The following is a 19,771-nucleotide window of genomic DNA, read 5'->3' as shown; positions in this document are numbered from 1 at the left end:
TGTTCCTTTTTTTTTTTTTTTTTTTTTTTTTTTTTTTTTTTGGTTTGCTACTGTGTGTGTCTGTAATGCGTGCCTTTGCCTTACTGAATTCTACGTTTGCTTTCCAACGTGCTTGTTGACTTTCTGTTTTGTTGGCAAATCCGCATAAGGCCAGGGAAAAAATTCGAAAAATATCAGCTGCACAACATAATTATTTTGAACTTGGTATACCTGGATGTGGTGTATTGTGCTCACACGTAGTACTGACTGACTGACTAACTGACAACTTAGTAACAGAAATATCAACTTGCCGCCCACACCGTAACAGCGTAAGAGGGATAATAAAGTGTATGAAAATTCGCACATATACATATGTATATGTACACGATTAGATAGATATATGGATGATAAAGATGCATGGTTGCACGAACAGAATTTCATCAAAAATCGCGGACGTAATAAGCTCATCTTTCTCTGAATTAATATGAAATTCGTAAATTTTAATTAAAGTTATTCACACATGTGCACATAGCGAAGTCATATATGTACTTACTCTTTACTTTAGTAAAAATATACGGATTTTCTAGCAAAGTGAAATTCATCTGTAAAGAAAAAAATTTAAAAAAAAATAAATAAATCATTAAATTTTCATTTTTGATAGATTTTTTGGTAAATTTTTGGTGAAAGCAGGTTAATAATAATTATTTCACAAAACCGCAGAAAAAGGCCTCAAAAGTTAGGTAAGTAAGTCCAAGACTTTAAAACACTCCTCTCTACTTATCTCCTAAATTATTGATCTGAGCGACCGCATTTATTTCATCAATAGTATCCTAGTCCTTAATCGTAAATTGGTTTCTTACCTCCAAAAATCCTCCAAAAATTTATGAACGCACTCTAAGGGAACGGCGTGAACGGCCTGAAGGTCTATTAGATGTCGCAAGATCTATATATGAAGTTTTTATCGTAAATAAAATGTTTTTCTTATCACTCGGTTTATCAGGTGCGAAGTTCAGCATCGCTCTTGTGCTTACAACAGATTATTTATTCATTTGGGTCTTAACTTAATACAAAAATTTTGCTAATAACCCAATAAATATCGATTCTACTTTCTAGTCATACCATCTACACGTACGCGTATGTATACGATCGACATTATTAGTACAGTTGTAGAAAGTTACATAAACAAAAAAGTTACATAGACAATATGAAAACCACTATGGGCATACATATACGTATATATAGATATGTATACAAATGAACTCAATTGAACATATAAGCACGTGCATCTATGTAGAACAGTATAGAACATAACAGTAGCAAAACTCTTAGACAACTTGCAAGAGCGTTAGCTAACATCCTGACAAACTAACTTACGCATATACAGAAACACACATATATGACTATGAAGAAGGCATCGTTTTTTGTGAGTTCTTCAGCATTTTCTTCTCCTGCATACGTGTCCAAGTAATTTGATACACTTCTATGAGTAGAAGAAGAACATCAAAAATATGAGACCACGCCATACAATTCCATTATTAATACTCTTACACGTATACACGCATTTCGAACAGTAAAAAAAAAAAAAAAAAAAAAAAAAATTACCCCAAAACGGATGAAGTCATGCGCTCACTCAATCATTCAAATGTCCTTTGAACTATAAAAATACATGACACTAATAAAAGAAAAACTATATAGAGCAAGAATTTTTCCATTTAGTTTAAGGCCAGTTGCGGGGGTAAAAAAGTAAGGTTGTCTCGAACAACATGCCGTATACACCCAACTAATAAATGATTATAATATAGTTTGCAGGGTTTTTATGCATTCTAAGCTTTTGCTTTTTTTTTTTTTTGTTGTTATTTTATTTCACCCACTAATTGAAGAATTTTTCTCTAATGTAATAGGGAAGTATTCGCTCCCTAGAGTTGCAGAGATAAATGGATTTCTAATGTCATTACAAATTAAATGTTTAACTAGAAGACTTCGCCGAAACTGCTCATTACTATTATTGTTTGTTTTTTATTCCTTTAAATCTAACCAATCGATTATAAGAGAAAGTGGGTCAAGTAAAATATTATTTCCGTTTTAAACTAATTTCCGTTTTATTTGTCTTGAAAACGTTTTAAAATTTCGTTTTATCTTTGAAAATGTAATATCGATTTTTTTAATGGATTATTCTCAGAAGAATATTTTGCTTCTTCTTTCTCAATTCCTTTTATATAATCTTTCGACTTTTCATAGAAATATGTACGAATTTGGTAACATTTTAAATTGACTTTGAGGACATAATCAGCTATAAAACAAGAGCTTCTTCTTCTTCTTTTTCACGGAATAGAAACGTAACATATACTACTACGTATTACTACGTTCGCGCATCACTCAATGGGAGCAACCATGGCAAATATTGTATGTGTGTTCTTCATCAAAGTAAGACCGTAAGACATTTAAGTTAGACTACTTGGCTTGCCCGGCGTCAGTATGTCTCCTCGGTCCGAACATTTGAGTTGTGCAAAAATTGAAATGATTGACAATTGATGAGCTCGCGTCTTGTAGGACAGAATTCACTTTCATTAATTCAACATTGTCTTTAACAAGTCGTTCTTCTTCTCAACAAAAAAAGCGAAAAATGATAGACTTCTGAGAGCTTAATCGATTTCTTCGTTTTCCTGCATCTGCATTTATTTACTTTTGCCTCAACTAGTACGAAAAAAACAACAACAAAAAAAGCATATGCAACTTTACACTTTATCAACATTTCCGAACGCATGGTTACGTTTTCAGTTGCGTAAACCCTGGTTACCAAGTTACCCTTAATATAAAAAATGCAAAAAAAATCTAAGCTTCAGTAACAGAAAAGACAAGAACTTTTTCATTAATAAAAGCTTCCCATTAACTATTGATTGATTTTTTTTTTTTTGTTGTCTTTCCCTTCTTTGTAACAAAATCAAGAGTACTGAAGACTTTAACTTCATCAACAATAGACTCATCATTGTGATGGTGTTTAGCAACAGCAGCAAGCTCTACGCTTATCAAACACTTGTAACAATAAGTAAAGTAATAACAAATAACAACAACAGTCACTTGAAAATCTTGCTTTGCTCTGGAGAAGAGGAACAAAAAAAAAAAAAAAAAAAAGAAGAAAACAAATTCTAAAGCGAAAAGGGATTTGTTGGTAAACAATAACAATATATAAGTATTTGCGAATGTAGCTATGGCCGTTAAAGGAAACCATTTTCAATTCATCGATTTCATCGCAACAACACCAAAGGTATAAGCAATGCATTGTAATGTTTAAGTCATCAACACCCATTTAACTCATAAACGTTACGTAAAAACTCATTCAAAACTTTATATAGATATGGAGAGAGAGAGAGAGAGAGAGAGAGAGAGAGACTCTCTACAAATTATATTTGTTTTTTTTTTAAATGAAAATAAAAAAAAAAATCTGCTAAGGGAAATCATAATAATAAAAAAAAAAAAAAAAATAAGAAAATAAAAATAAATCTCCTAAAGGCTTATACGGCCAATATAAAAAAGAAAGCTCAAACAAATAAAAAAAAAAAAAAAAAAAAAAAAAAAAAAAAACATTTGCTTTCAAGTCATAAATTATGCCTTGAAAATTTTTAAAATAAAGCAGAAATTCTATAGAAATCTCCGCGGATTACAAAGAGTAGATTAGGTTTATATTTATGATTTGTTTCTTCTTTTCTTTCACTTTGCCTTCTTATTTCTTTCTACTATTACTACTACTACTACTACTACTACTACTACTACTACTACTACTACTTTTTTTTATTTTTCGTTTCATTTGGCAGGCCTTTAACTGCCTTCCAGCTCATGAAAATATACAGTTTTGTTTGCTTGAGTTCAAGTTATTGAAATAGAAAGCAATTCATATGGGGAAGTGTTAAAATGATTTGTAGTTAGATTTTCAGTTCTTTCCTGGTTTCAGTTTCAGTTTGAGTTTCTGTTTCCTTTTTTTTTTTTTGTTTTTCTTGTTTTTTTTTTTTACTCGCAATTACAATCTACAAGTTAAAGGTATATCATTTGTGTCATTGCGCCTGCAACACTAAATCGATGCCTCTCCCGCTTATATGCATTCCTTATCACAAACTATAAAACGAATTTCATTATGAAAAAAAAAAATTATGGATTCTATGATAAAGTCACGCCTTATGTTGAAGTTGAAAACGCAGAGAGAAAATTGTCATGCATTTTATTATCCGCACATGGCAATAACTTGCTGTATGCTAAACAAGCTTCTCATTTATGTCCCCTGAAGGCGGAGCATTTAATAAATTTGTACATCTGATCTACAATTGATGGGTATCCAAGATTCGTCATTTAAGACCCGAAACAGAATTCTCTGAATTCATTTTCTCGTTATAATCATTTTTTCTTATCTAAGGTTTTAGAATTTTCATCGCGATTCAAATGCGAGAAATATGACGTGCAAAAAATATACTTTGAAGCTATAAAAATATTAAGCACTTTTAATAAATATCAAAAGCCACAACAAACATACTACGAACACTGTGTTGAAACAAATGAATTGAAAAAAAAACAGAAAAACCAATAAAAAAGTTAAATGAATTTAAAAAAAAAGAATAAGAGTACAAAATGAAAATAGAAAAAAAAGAAGAAGAATGAAATAATAAAACAGGGGAACGTGAGACTTGAATGAAAAAGTTTTTTTTTGTTTTCATCTTTAAATTATAGGCTTTTAGAAAATTAAATAAAATGAAAAACAAGTAAGAAAATTAAATTCGGCCGGGAGCGAATCTTTTATACCCTCCTTCACCGTCTACCTGCGTGCAACAACTTCCACTGTTATCTACATTTTTGCGGCCAGAAGAATGCTTTCCTACAGACATTACATAGATGGATAGACGGACATGCTTAAATCGATTTACAATTTATGTGCTTTGTGGGGTCTCCGATGCTTCCTTCTACACGTTACGACCGTTTTGACAAAATGAATGCATCCCTCATCCTTCGGTGATGGGTGTAATAAGCTTAAGCCAACTTGAGTTAAATCAATTAATATCGCCTGCCGCCAGCTTGTCTACGATGCTTGACGCTCGTCAATGCCTAACCAGAATGCTAGATAGTGTACGCAAATTTTAATATTTTTATATAAATTTCTAGAATATAACCGCAAATGGAAATCCTCAGATCCATTCGCGAACATCAATTGATAATAAAGCAAAAGTAATCCTTTCGATCCTAACTGTAACGTATAATCTACATAGTTCTAATGTTAGGTTTGAGAAAGAAAGGGAAGAAAATAGTCAAGTAAAAATCTTCTAATAGCCGTAGACTTTAATATATCTCATCGTGCCCCTGAAAGATTAATATGTAACTGAAAAAAGAAAAAGAAAAAAATATTATTGTTGATCTCATTACAAGTCTAACAAGTTCCAGAATTTTTTTTTTTTTTTGTTTTTTTTTTTTTCTATAGAGTAAGTTATTGATGACGCCAGAGAACTTTAGAGAAAGTCGCATTTCTTTCTTGTTATTTGTACGTGTTTGTTGATTGAAATGATTTTTTTAGAAGCATTCTCAACTCAAAATTTCTTTCAACCAAAGGGATGTGATGTTGTTAAGTGTTTTAAAGCTTATCAAAATGACAACAATTTAAAAATTTATCTCGTAATTTGTTTATTTTGTTGCAATCGAAACAATTAGTTAAAAACAAGATTTTTTCCCATATACTGCGCTGACTGAATTTTCCATTAATATAAGAACGCAGAACGTGCAGAGGGGCCTAAAGGAATGTAAGGGAATGCTCTAAATTTCCATATTACAGAAAATGAAAGCAATTTATAATAATCAAGAGAAAGAAGGTCTTTTTTTTTCTACGCAATAATATCCCAAGTTTTTTGTACCCTACAAAGGTATATTAATTTGCAAGCAGCAAAAGGCCTTGATTTTGACCCAACTTTCTTTATATTGATTCAGAATCACAGTCTGGATTAAGACCTAAACTTCTCTGTCCGTCCATCGTGACGAAAAAGGACTTGAACTTTCTTTGTATTGATTCAGAATCACTTTCTAGATTCAGATCTCAGCTTGTCAGCCTGTCCGGCCATCCATTTTATTTTTTGCGGTATATCGAATGCTATTGAAATTGGTTCGAATCAGAAGACTTTTTTTTTATGTGCCATACCATACATGAGTACATTACCTGAATGACTGCACTAATTGAAAAGGTGTAGAGTATTTATAGTGAACCGCCTTCCGCTATTGTATAGTTGTGCACTTTTACTTGCTTTTATTTTCCTTCTTGTTTATTCTCTACTCGTAATTTTCTAATTTGATTCGGTATTTTTGATATGAAAAATTTTATTACTCTTTGGCCCAAGCAAAAAAAAGGTATTGTTATATTATTCCCAAAAAAAAAAAATCGATCCCCATAATTCCGTATAAGTACAAATATGTGACTGCGGAGACGAACTGTTACGAGCTTTAGCTACCTTTAGCTGCTTTTCATTCCGTTACGCTTTAATAATAACTAAGTAAGTTAAGTTCATAGTCATCTTTTGCTTCATCTCTCTCTCTCTCTCTTTCTCTTATTCTAGATTTTCTTCTCCATTCGGTTTTATTTATCAAAACATATATACATACATACATATATATGTTTATGGATATATAAAACTTTCTAGTCTGCTATGCAGGACATAGTACTTCATCATTAAAAAGTTTTACAGTAAATTCCTATCGCAGTGGTTATTGTTGTTGTCGTTCTTCTAATTCTTACATTTACTATAGATACTCGAATGCTATAATGGAAGCGGGAAACGGCGGTGGGGCAGGGGGGGGGTTTGCTATCAACAAGAACACTAGTTTGAGCTTTTATTGTTTTTGATGTTGTTAAACCTCAGTTAAGACCACCAATTGTTGTGTTGCTCTAATGTTTTTAAGTGACGTAATATTTTTTGAAAAAATATTACTTTTCAGATTTTGTATATAAAACCATGAAAACACCTATGAGTTGCGTACATTTCGCCATAGCCCTACAACTGATTTCATTAGTCTAAATATGTAATAATAATAATAATAAAAATAAAAATGTTAACATGAATGACGGAAAATGTACTTTTTAAACTTGTTCTTGAGCCGATAGCCTGTGTTGCTAGTGCTCAATGTCTTTTTTTAGTCTAAGAATTCAATTCATTAGTCTAAAATTAAAATAATAATAATAATAATAAACTTGTTCTTATTACTTTATTCGAGCCGATGTCCTTCGTTACGAATGCTCATCCTCATCTTAAATTGTATAAAATTAACTATTTTCCAGCTGCATACATAATATAACATAACATAGGATAGAAGAAAAAATTCATATACTAAAGGCATGGAAAACCTTCCGAGATAGAGAAATACTTTCTTTGAAAAATTCTTAAACTATTATCTGGATTAAAAAAAAAATAATCTTAGACAACGTTGTCAACGTTGAGTATTTATTGCATAGGGAGTCGGCGGATCTTTTATGATTGACTCGCTGAATATTCAACAAGAAGAGGAAGAGATATTAAATATAGTCACCCATTTTGTGGTTCCGCAGGAAATATTGTTTGGATCTTACATACACACATAGCTGTATAGCGTACAATGAACCAACGGTAACGATTCGGTGCGATGCTTGGGCTATGAAACCCATATTTGATTAAATTGCTTCGTAAATAAGGATAATTGGCGCTTGAATGTAAAGAAAAAATTTCTGATACTCGTATAGAACTTCTATGGGTACCAAAATTAAGTTTTGGGTGCGGTTTGTGGGTTAAAAATGTCATTTTTTAACATCGCAATGGCATTGCAGTAAGCCTCAGTACGGCATGCTACTGAAATATGATAACTGATTTTTTATGGGACAAAGCACATGACTACTCCGACTTGAACGCTATGTGATACTCAAGCAAATGTTCAAGCATGTCATACATTTCGTGACAAGATCAGTTTATTGGGAGATAAGATCATTGATCGTGCCTGTGTGAGCTTGCCTCAAAGATCATGCTTAAGATCATATTATATTGAATACTCCAACGTCTCATTCCAATAAGCCAGTCTTCATGATCCTATTCCCCAAGATTTTTCGTGTTGTTGATGAAGTAAGAGCGCATTATGGGGGAAAGAAGCAAAAAATGTTATTTGAGAATTGAAATGTTCTTCGAAGTTCACGAGAATGGATGGCAAGAAAGTCGAATTTCGAAGTCGAATATACTCGAAGGGGCTTAAATATCGGACCCGATGTTTTCTTTACTTTTTATTTAAGTTTAAATATTGAATATTGTCAAGGTTTGTAAGCAGCTTTAGTTTAATACCAATGGCTAAAGCATTCTTCAAGAAGGACTACGCAAAGCCAAATCCTCTAAGCGGTTTAATCACCAAAGACAATTAATGTTGTCACCATTTGCACTGACTGCAGCTTCAGGAGGAGGGATGAGATTTTAAAAGAGAAATCCCTTCCCGATAAACACACCTCCTACAACTGCCTTAAGCAATTTTAGATAATCAAAAAATTAACTTTTATGCTGGACATGCATAATTTGCGAAATGTTATACTTGGATGGGAAAAGATATATTGCAGCGTCATAGATTTTAATTGCAATAACGCCTTACAACGGAAATTGTTCAGTAATTAAAAAGAAGGAAAAGTTGAAAATGATCGCCTGGTTATGAAGGGAAACTCACAAACACATACAGGCCACAACTGCATTAGAAATAATGCATATATATCGAGTATCTCGTACCTTATGTCAAATATTGTGAAGCGTGCACTAGAAAATACAACTAAGTGCTATTGAAATATCAAAAATATATACATAGTTTATTAACGGGCGGACAAATATTGGAGGAATGAAAGCAAACTGAATACATTACTACTCATGGCTACAATGTCAGAAATGTTTTGTGCACATATGCTCACGGAAATGCATAATAAAGAAAAACGGAACAGAATATACTGAATAATAAAAAAAATAAATAAATAAATAAATAAAAGAAAAAAAAATAAAAATAGTAATAATAAAAATAATAATATTATATCAAAATAACTCTTGAGCTCAGTTGAGTGCTATTTTTAAAAGCTTATTTCAACAAAGCATTGCTTTTTACATTTCTTTTTTTTCTATATATATATATATATTTTTTTTTTTTTTTTATATATATATGTATTTCAAAAATACCCCAACGCAACACATAAATAATATTTAAAAATCGGCTTATGTTAGAAATATATACAAATATTGTTTTTTTTTTTTTTTTTTTTTTTTTTCTATTCAAATTTTTATTCTCTTCATTGTTTGCGATAGTAGAGAGAGCTTGAGTGTTAAGCCCAGCGTGAATTACAACATAACTCATCTTATATTTGTATATTGTATGTATGCATGTGCTTACCTATATACGCAAAAAAATATACATAAACAAACAATTCGCTTTTTGCGAGTTCGACCATTTCATAATAGTGTACAGCACATAGCATATTTTTAATATTCTCGTACCCACTGCGGAGAGGGTGGGATTGTCGTAACGCAAACAAAATAACTCCAGCAGAGTCCACAGAGCTTATAAACTTTTGATAGACGCAATCGATGTATCGATGTTGTTTTGTTTATATGTGTATGTCCATCTGTCTGTCTATCCTTCCACCTGTCTGTCCATCTGTTTGCCACAGTCTTAATTAAAGTCTAAAGTTATAGGAGGATTTTTCTTGACTTCATGTCTTTTTTAGTGATTACTGAAAAAATCATATATAAATACAATATTATATGTAAATAACGTATACGCATAGAAGTACATACTATCGAAACTGGCTTTTTTTCTGATCACAATCTGAATCTGATCTTTAAGTCGTACATAATATATACCTATATTGTGTAATCATATGTGTGAGTCAAGATTTAAATTAGTTTGCGTTAAAGACTCTAAAACATTTAAATTCATTGTGAGAGCATCCAGTTTACATTTGCACATCATCTATAACGAAATTCTTTGTGACTATGTGTAGATCTTATCAGATCTGAATTAATAGACGTAAGTTATTCTAATGTTTTCATATTCATAATTAACGTACTTGCAATTCGTTCCAAACTGCTAATGTTTTTTGTTTTTAATTTCCTTTTGACTGAGAGATATGGAAGACAGTATCTTTCCTTTTTCTTCGCATTCCCTACAAATGCTATTTTTTTTTTTTTTTTTTTTTTTTTTTTTAGTTAGTCTCCTCTTACCAGAAAAGACCATTTTCCATGCGCATGGTTTCAGTTAAAACAAAATCAAAAATAAAAATCAACCACCACTACTACTACTATTCTATCACTATTCTATCGCACATGAGGTATGAGATAAGAATGTCTTAGATTTCTTTTCTTTTTTATTTATTTTTTTCTCTTTTTTCAAACAAACATAAAGCAAAGTATATTCTCACAGCCAAAAAAAAAAAAAAAAAAGAGTGAAAAAAGAAAAAAGAAAGGAGAAACCGATTAAGTCTTTGCATTCGAGTAACACACACACACACATTGTTGAACGCAACTATAGAAATTTACTACTTGGATTTATTTCAATCTGTTAGAAGGAAATTTTTACATATTATGGAGACATGTGCAATGTGAAAAATATGTTATCGTTAGGTTTATGAAACCGTTTATACATACGTACGGTGTAAAGACTCTAGGACACACATATACTTAAGCTCGTCGGACCAATTGAGAAGAAACTTCGAGGGATGTGTTTAATTGTTTAAAACATGACTTGTTAAGCATTGAACGAAAGTTTCGTTCGATGCCCTCTTTGGTACGAAGTTAATGCGAATACGTCATCAATTTCTATGCCCAAATTATTGGTCAAAAATTGTTGTAGCAATCACGGAATTCCCTTACCACAATTAATAACTTGTTAAGCTTGCTAAGCTACAATTCTTGAACATCCCCAACATGAATAATGGATGATTGATGTCTTTACGGACATATTCCAAGAGATTAACGTGCTTTGTCCCCATCGTTACATATGTGGGAGACGTTTTATTCGATATGCTTATACTCGGTTGTCGAAGATACTCTTCGCGTTTAATGCCTTTTTGCCTCAGTTACCTCAGTTTATTCAAAGATCATGAAATATGTCCGCTTGAATCAGTTGTTAAAACTGCACTGTTTAATAGATCGAATAACGGAATTCATTTTACGGTCATAGAAAGTAAGGGAATGTTGCCAAAAATCAAATATTTCCATCAACTATGCAATCAACCTGTAATGCTATTAAGTAATGTGTGTATTCAAATACTTACAACGTCTCAAACTTTATAGGATATAGTCATATGTAACTTGCGTGAGTGACTTAATACTTTACTATTTAACCGATAAAAAAAAATGAATATTTACGATTATTATGATTATATGAAGAGAATGGATATAAGAAGAAATGATTTTTGTTTTTTTTTTTTTTTGTCCTGATTATAAGTATATCTTCCAAATATCGACAACTATGAAGGTAAGTAGAAAAGATCGGGCCGGGTTAGATGGGTGGGGAGGATGCCTGTAATGAAATCAACTAATAAACAAACAAAATTTACTCTTCCTCTTAAAAAAACCTTTCGATCAATTGAAAAAGGAAGATATTCACTTGCCTGATTGAATGGCTTGTTAACGCTTTTAAAGTGATATTACATGTCAACTCTCCTTGAGTTGAAACTCTGCTCTTTGAAATGGAAATGATGAGAAACTGCCATAACCGTGATGCCGAAGAGATTAAGTAGGGTTTCTCTCTCTTCAGTTGATTTTGCAGATTATGTAGAGTAAACTGCACTTATAATAATAATGTTGGAAAATTTTGTTGAAATGTTGAAAACTTAATGCCTTGAAATGTATAAACTGCTTTCTATATATTATTCAACCGAAGTAAGTTTTCAAATTTGAAATACCAAATTTAATGTAATATAGCTAAAGCTAAAGCTAAAGGTAATAAATACGAAGTATACGAATGGTTTATTATGTTGAATTCTTTGGCTTATTGGGGAAAACGTCTTTTTCCCTTCAAGTTAATGCGTCTTGTGTTTCGTGTTGTTTGTCATTAAATCTAATTAATTAAGTGTCGCATGCAAATTTTATGCAGTAATAACAATAACAATAATAACAAAGGTGATAGAATTAGCATGAATTTACTTACAAAATACATTTCTTATATACAATGTAGTTTGTGTTAAACACACGTTTGTGCGTAGGGGTATTATTAAATTTTATGACATGCCTGCTACTTGTGACGGAAGTAACTCAGTTGTTTCAGTTTAATTTTGATTCTTTTTTATTTATGTTTTGTTTTTTTTGTTTTTTTTTTTTGGCTTGTGGGGGTGTATGTGTGTATGTGTGTGTGTGTGTGTGTGTGTATGGAAATGGAAGGTTTAAACACGATCTTTACATCTTACGAGTTGTTAAATGTTTGTTAACAATATGAAAGCGTTTTTCGTTACTTGCTTTTATGAGTTTGTATATTTTGTAGCACATTTTCTGGAAAATGTTTCGGTTTTCCTCCATTTTGATTAATTAGTGAAAGGAAACGCTTCATTAACGAAATTACAATCGCTTTTACCCGGAAACGGTAATATTTTATCAAGTTATCAAGGGAATGAATCAAAAGAAATCGCAAAGATTTCTTATACTCGTTTTGAAACCAATTATTTTATCCAGCGCAAGGTGGTCGGAAAGTTGGTTCAATCTTAACTATTTTCAATAGCCTTCGTCCTTGGTAAATGCAGGTCAGTTTATGCAATGTCATCAATATATATATTAAAAATTACGACCTTTAAGTAATGGATGGGCAGACAGAAAAATTCTCTCTCTCTCTCTCTCTCTCTCTCTCTCTCTCTCTCTCTCTCTATCTCTATATCTATCTCAAGTGCTGGTGGATCTTGTAGCCATCTCAAGAAACTTACTGTGCTCTGTACTACAGACATCGGTGTGGGGTTTAACGCCCGCACCTGGCGTGAAGCCTTAATCAGACGGCTTGCCTACAACCATTACCAATCAAATTCAGTAGATTGAGGACCCCCAGGCAGAAAGACAATCCCCATTGAAGGGGGCCTCGCTAACCTGAGGTACAGCAATAGAAAGTGGATGTGGACCAACTTTTCTTTTAGTGGTTTAGGGGAAAGTATGGGATTCCTCCGAAAGATTCAAGTCACAAAAGTAGAAAACCGACCAGTTTTGTAACAACTTGGCGTGAAATTATTTTCGAGCCAATCTTACATGAAAGTTATATTAAATGTATAGTGGTATCTCTCATCAGAGAGTAAGGAACATATCCATACCATATTTGTTCGACTTCACACTAAATGGGTAACTGACATGTGGCGATTCAAGTGAAAGTAAATTCACATCACGCATCTTGACCGTTATGGCCTTAAGGTTATCCCGTATGCCGTTACCTAACTTAACATCCTTATAATATCTCCCTCTGCTAGCCTTAAATAATAACCAAAGATACATAAAGGATCTTTTAGGAGCAATTGTTCCATTTTCTTAGTTTCCCTGATCGTTTTTCACTACGAATAGTTTGTTTTCCCGAACGAAATATAAAATGTTCACCTAAGAATCCTTATCGTAAATTTTAACTTTCAATTCTTGCATTTGAGATTAAAACAGATTTCCAACAAAACAGTGACATTGTTCGTTAAAAGTTATTAGAAATCACCGTCCTCAAGTTTGGGAGTCTCTAAAATTGAAGATGAAACTTTCTTTCAAATTTTTTGGCGATACAAAATGTATCAAGACCGCCATCCGAACAATGCTGCGTTTGTGTTCAATTCCTTTGCCAATAGAGACGGACAAAACGGTTGATAAATTCACAACCACCCTAAAAAATCCAAACACGCATCTTTAAGGCCAACTGCTGCGCTTAAAGTATTCTTCTTACAGCACATAAAGCATCTCTTTGTGTGAATTGGAGATGTATTTATGGCTCGAACAACATGAAACGGGTGAAATCGGTTGCTGAAACTTATTTTTTCTATCCATAATGTAAGCATAATCAAATTTGGTACCCTCTTACCTAAGCTTTCCAAAAGTGAAATACATGTGGGATATAAGACAAATGCAAATACCTGTTGAAATTTGGCCTCGGAACTCCACGTGGACGTACTTTGGCAAATTAGCAGATCAGATCGACATACTATCAATCATCCAATAAAAATGTCCAATGTTTTAATACCTATTTTTGATTGTCCGAAACGAAAATACGATATTAGTACGTCCCAGTCTTCCCTCAATTTGTATGAAAATCCCATCAGTGAGATTAAAGAGAAAAGTAAAATCCACATGTAAGACGAAATTTTCTTTTGAACAATAAAGCGAATAGCATCATTTAAATGTGTGTATGTACATATATATTGAGTACAAAACTGGTGACTTAATACAAAAAATACGCGTTTAAAGTGTACACGTCATACAACAGTTGGGAAAAGTGTGTCATCGACAAGTAAAAAGTCAGCGACAATATCATCCCTTATATAAAGCTTTGACAGCAACCACCCGCAATAAAATAAAGAAATAAGAATTAAGTAAAAGACAAAAAAGAGGAAATTCCAAGTAAATTGTGTTAAACATGAAAATACTGCTTGCGTATGTATATTGGAAAATGTAAACTTTTATGCTTAGATAAAAAATGTATTTAAGTATATTGTACCATAATTTTATAAGAAAGGATCAAAGGAAGAACAAAAGAAAAAAAAAAAAAACAAAATAAAATAGATGTAAAAGACAAATGACAACAATTTTTAAGTAATAAAAAGAAGAACTTGCGAGCAAAGATTACATAAAGTTATTTTAAGCAGAAGCGGAAAATTATTTTTTGTTGCCTATTTGTTAGCCTGTAAAATTATAATAAATCATTGCCAATTTCTGGGCTGGTAAGATTTTGAAATTTTCTTGTCTACATTAAGATATGAATCGTTTAACTTTTTTGTTCTTACACTTAAAAGAAGCGAATATAAATCTCGAAACTGGGTGACAAAGTACTTCCTTCTACTTGCATTCGCACATTGTTTTCCGAACGGAGTGTGCCCTAAAACAGGCGAAGTAAGCGAACAAAAATGAATTTTGTTACGTAAGTTGTTATTATTGATTTTAAGCATGTCTTTAGATGCGTTAAATCGATGTTTTTATTACATTATATAATAAAGTAAATCATAACAAAATAAAGACATATAAATAGCTTTTTACATAATCGATTAATGGCAATATTAGAATGAACATTCTTTTTACTGGATGTATACAAGAAACCCATTGGATACTTGGCTTTTTCGGTTCATTGAAAGATGAGCAAGCTGATTGGGAGACAAAATTATCAATCATACATTGTCCGGAAATTTAAAGAGAAAATTAAATGAAACGAAACAATTCCTCCTTTAAACCCCGCCAAGTTCCTCCTCCATTACACTCAACTAATATCAATAAAATCAAGATGAAATCGTTGGCGAGAATTTGTTTTGTTCATACAACTCCAACACAAAAGTGCACCCTTAAAAAATCTTCTCCTCCAATCCGCAATTGTGGTCAAGTTGTCACAATAAGCATCTGTTGTGGTCGTAGACTCACATCTGCTCTTTATTGGAAGAATCGCATTTGCAACAACTAACTCTATAGACATCCTGCTGAAATCAGCTAAAGACTATAGGCTACTTACACTATAGACTCAATACAAAATTTTTTTTTCCTAAACTAAAGCCAATAATCTTTGTTGATAGTGTTCAGTTTTTTTGGTTTCTTACTCTAACAATTTATTTCATTAATCTAAAATAGTAACAAGAACACAGTGTCTTCACAAAAATATAGGAAATACTGTTAACAGATCTGAAAAATGAAAAATGTGGTTTTCTTTAAGAAAATACCGCAAGAGTTTAATTCAAGGGCAGGTTGTATGTTCATTCGTCATTATCTGGCCCAAGTCTATTTTAGGTAAGAACGATTGCAGGCGTTTCAGAAACTCTTCCGTGAGGTATAAAACGAGTTGAAGAAATCCTTTCAAGAACGCCAATGATTATTATTTGAGGAAAGATGCCCTTTGTGTTTTGATTTCTACTCGTCCTTTGCCGCAAATGGCGGAGACAAGAAGAGCAAAGTGTGCTAATGTGATGATGGCATGAACTTGTTCGCAGAAATAAAAGTACACTCTAACGACCTTTGTTCACTGTACATCGGTCTTTGATTGAATTTTATGCAAGACTGCACGGACCCCGTTTGTCAATGGGGAAAGAGTGCGTCTCATTATATTAAGAAAGATTTTACGAGAAAAGGCGTCAGTCTTGCAAAACTTTTTTTGTAGCTTGATTTCACACAGCCTTTTATATAAAAAAAAATTCAAGAAATAAAAGAAAATTTATTCCTCCTCGAATATAAAATTAAACAGTTTTATAGTCATTATTATCATTTTAAAGAGAATTGAATGAAAATATTCTATGCAATGTATTTTTGAAAACACATTTGCAGCTTAAAATATCTTAAGGGCTTCTGGCGATTTTTATCACCCTTTCTTGTTTCAAAATACGGGATATTGCTATTAGTTCAATTCTCATAATATATTGCCTATAGATGAATGCATGTTCATTTGTATGGACAGTAGTAGTAACAGTTGCTTGTTGAGCTAACTTAATCTTTTTTTAATTGTTCGAAACAATTATAGACTGTCAAGTACAATATGTTGAGAAAGGAAAAATGCTAAAGAAAAATATTTCCTTTAAACTACTCGTTAGGCAATGGTAAATATACGCGCTTGCGCAGTTTTTAATTCCTTGGTATAGCTTTAGGAGTTTCCAGTGCAAGCTTTAATGATCAGCAAAAATTCTATTTTCGCATTCTAAACTTTTTAGAAAAATACTTTACTTGAAAATTTAATTAATTTAAATTTTTCTAATCTTTTAAGACTTCGCGATTTGCCCGCTTAATAAGAAATTGATTGAAAAAACTCACTGCTTTTATAATGAACTTGATGACGATTTATGATGATAAATATTTGCATTCACTGCCGTGAATTGTAACGATTTGATAGCAGAAATTTTAGGTAGATCACAATAACTGTACAATCTGCTAATCGCATGTTCGCCAATCGTCAGATTTCTATCTCAGTCGACGGAATCGTAATAATTTCAGTAGGAAATAAGAAATGGGGACGCATACGACTATTGACTGCAATGTTAACTCCTTTTGCAAAACTGTTGCATATCTCATTTTCTATGATGAGTATAAAGCTAACATTAAGTAAGGGAAATTAAAGTAGAAGGTTCGTTGACTTATGTTATGTTCAATTCAATAATCAAACATGAATTTTATTATGCGACGATTATATATATGCTATACATATATTATCTATCGATCATTTCGAGGGTAACAAGATGAGTCGATAAGAAGAAGACTCTACAGAGAAGTTTCTTTTAAAAAGTTTGTAATATTGTAAAATGTCGATTTAATTTATTTTAAAAATTTTATTAAAATCTTTTATGCACAAGTTAAAGTGGATTTAAGCAGTTAATGACGTTGCCAGGCATGCGACGTGCATCGTGACTTTCTTTCATTATTTTCGTTTAAGTTCAAGGTGAGTAAAGAAACAAAAATTAAAACATTATAGTGGGCAACGGCTCACCGTCAACAAGCCAGACAGACAAGCTTTAGCCGATTCAGCAAGTGATCGATATAAAAAACAATAAGTCTGTCTTAAGTCATTCCGAGTGTATAGTAAAGAGTAAAATAATAATAAAAATAAAAACAAAAGACAGACATTTGATTTTCTTTCTTATATCTACGGTGACAGACGCTCTTCAAATTCCTTTGAAGATATAAGCAGTGATCATGTTTGTTTGTCATCTAGTACTGGATTGATTACAAGGATTTATACTCTTAAACAATTTTTACATGAGTTAAATGCACAGATAGCACTTAACGGCACAGATAGTCTTATAATGTAGATAAACGCATTATTATTTTTGATATTTTTACCCTGATTTTATCTCAACTTGAAAAGATTTTAAAACATTCTACATATACTAAATTTTCATCTTACAAGTAAAAAATAGTTTTCACATTTGTTTATATTTATAGCATTTGTTTTCTTCTTTTCTTTTTTTTTTTTTTTTTGGGAACGGAATTGAGAAAGATTCTTAAGTGGACATTTTTGCTTCCATTCTTAAGGAAATAAAGTTTCAATGCACTTCGTTTTAGGATTTTATAGTATTGATTACATAACGTAAGTTCTGAAGAATTTTTATAGGATTACTGACAAGTGCAACTAATTAGATGCTTTAAGCCAAATTTCTTTCAAAAAAAAAAAAAAAACAAAAAGAAGGCAAAGAGTTGTCACCAGCCCTTCATATTGATTGTGATGATAATTTACAAGGATGATCATTGATGAGATTGAAGTGTTCCCTTTCTGAACAAACGGATATAGTAAAATAATTGAAATTGATTTCGTTTTGAAACCTAAACACATGCACTCTTCTTGTAATCACCCATAGTTCAATGCATCGAAGAAAGGTAAAGGTAATCTTAAGTAATCTTAGAGAAAGAAATTGAAAGACATAAAGTATTTATGGTTCTTTTATATTCGAAAAGGAGGACAAACATAATTGAAAATGAAGAAATAATTTTTCTAATTAATTAAAAATTATGTTTAATTCTTTATAATAATAATAATAATAATGATAATAATAATAGACATATGTATTTTAATAGTAAATACCTCAGAGACTTTACTGTTAAGGAAATCATTGTTGGAAGCTTTGATAATTTATTTATTATTTATTTATTTATTTATTTATTTATTTCGTTTTTTGGTTTATTTAGTTTTTTAATTATTCGCTAAGATTATTTTTTTTTGTTTTTATTGAAAAATATAAAAAATATTTTATAATATATGTGATGAAAACTTTGACAATACACTAAACTTAACTACACAAAATAGAATGTCATACTGAAAAAGGACGGCAAACGGAGCCAAGAAATACAGTTAACCAGCCATATAGGCAGGCAGGCAAGCTGGCAGCCAGTCTTCATGTCTGACAACAAACCAACCAACCAACCAGTTAGCCAACCAAATGAAAATTCAATCAAACAACCAAACAGCGACCTAAACGATGCTCGTTTTATCGAAAATTTTCGCCAAACAAAACAAACATAACGAGTAACTAACGAATTGAAACGAATACAACTCCCAAGACGATGATGATGTTGTATGAGAATTGTGGTCTTAAGCACATGTCTAAACATAAATTTCCCAACGAACATGCTCGTTTCAAACTTACGAATTGCTTTGAAATTTCGTTTAGAGCAAATATTATTCGTTTCTTTATGTAAAGCCGATGAAAAAAAAAAAAAAAGACAACGAATCGCTTAGTGTAAATGTATGCGGGTGGGTGCAAGTACAGATGTCAGTCATGCATTCAAAAACTCATACAAACACATACGGAGAGAACAAGACAATAAAACTAAACTTTCTTCCCCGTAACAAAATACTCTGCCTTTATACTAATGATATAAGAGGCCTCTCAAACAAAACGTAACTACATTAATAATAACAACAAGAACAACAACAACAACAACAACAGTAATAAAAAAATTAAGGAACAATGAAAACAGTAGCAAGTTGTATTTCTATTAACAACAAACTTGTAACATTTCGCACACCTTTATATAAAGGCACTGGAAAATTATATACGAATTCCTGAATAAAAAGATATAAGTGAAAGAGAATATTATTGAGTCGTCGCTGAAAACTGAACCCCTAACTTATCTCTGTTGTTGTTGACTAAAGTACATGTCTC

General features: G+C 31.7%; 1 long non-coding RNA gene across 1 annotated transcript; it reads right to left on the bottom strand.

The window, feature by feature from the left end:
- Positions 1-397: 397 nt before the first annotated feature.
- On the bottom strand, positions 398-18,771 carry LOC119631653. Its single transcript, XR_005246708.1, has 2 exons — positions 18,691-18,771; positions 398-581 (listed from the first exon to the last, which is right to left on the bottom strand). It is a non-coding gene; the product is annotated as an uncharacterized LOC119631653 (long non-coding RNA).
- Positions 18,772-19,771: the final 1,000 nt, after the last annotated feature.

This window comes from Glossina fuscipes, unplaced genomic scaffold (assembly GCF_014805625.2).
Source record: "Glossina fuscipes isolate IAEA_lab_2018 unplaced genomic scaffold, Yale_Gfus_2 1, whole genome shotgun sequence".
NCBI classification, from domain to species: Eukaryota; Metazoa; Arthropoda; class Insecta; order Diptera; family Glossinidae; genus Glossina; species Glossina fuscipes.
This window is presented reverse-complemented; position numbering and strand designations above follow the sequence as displayed.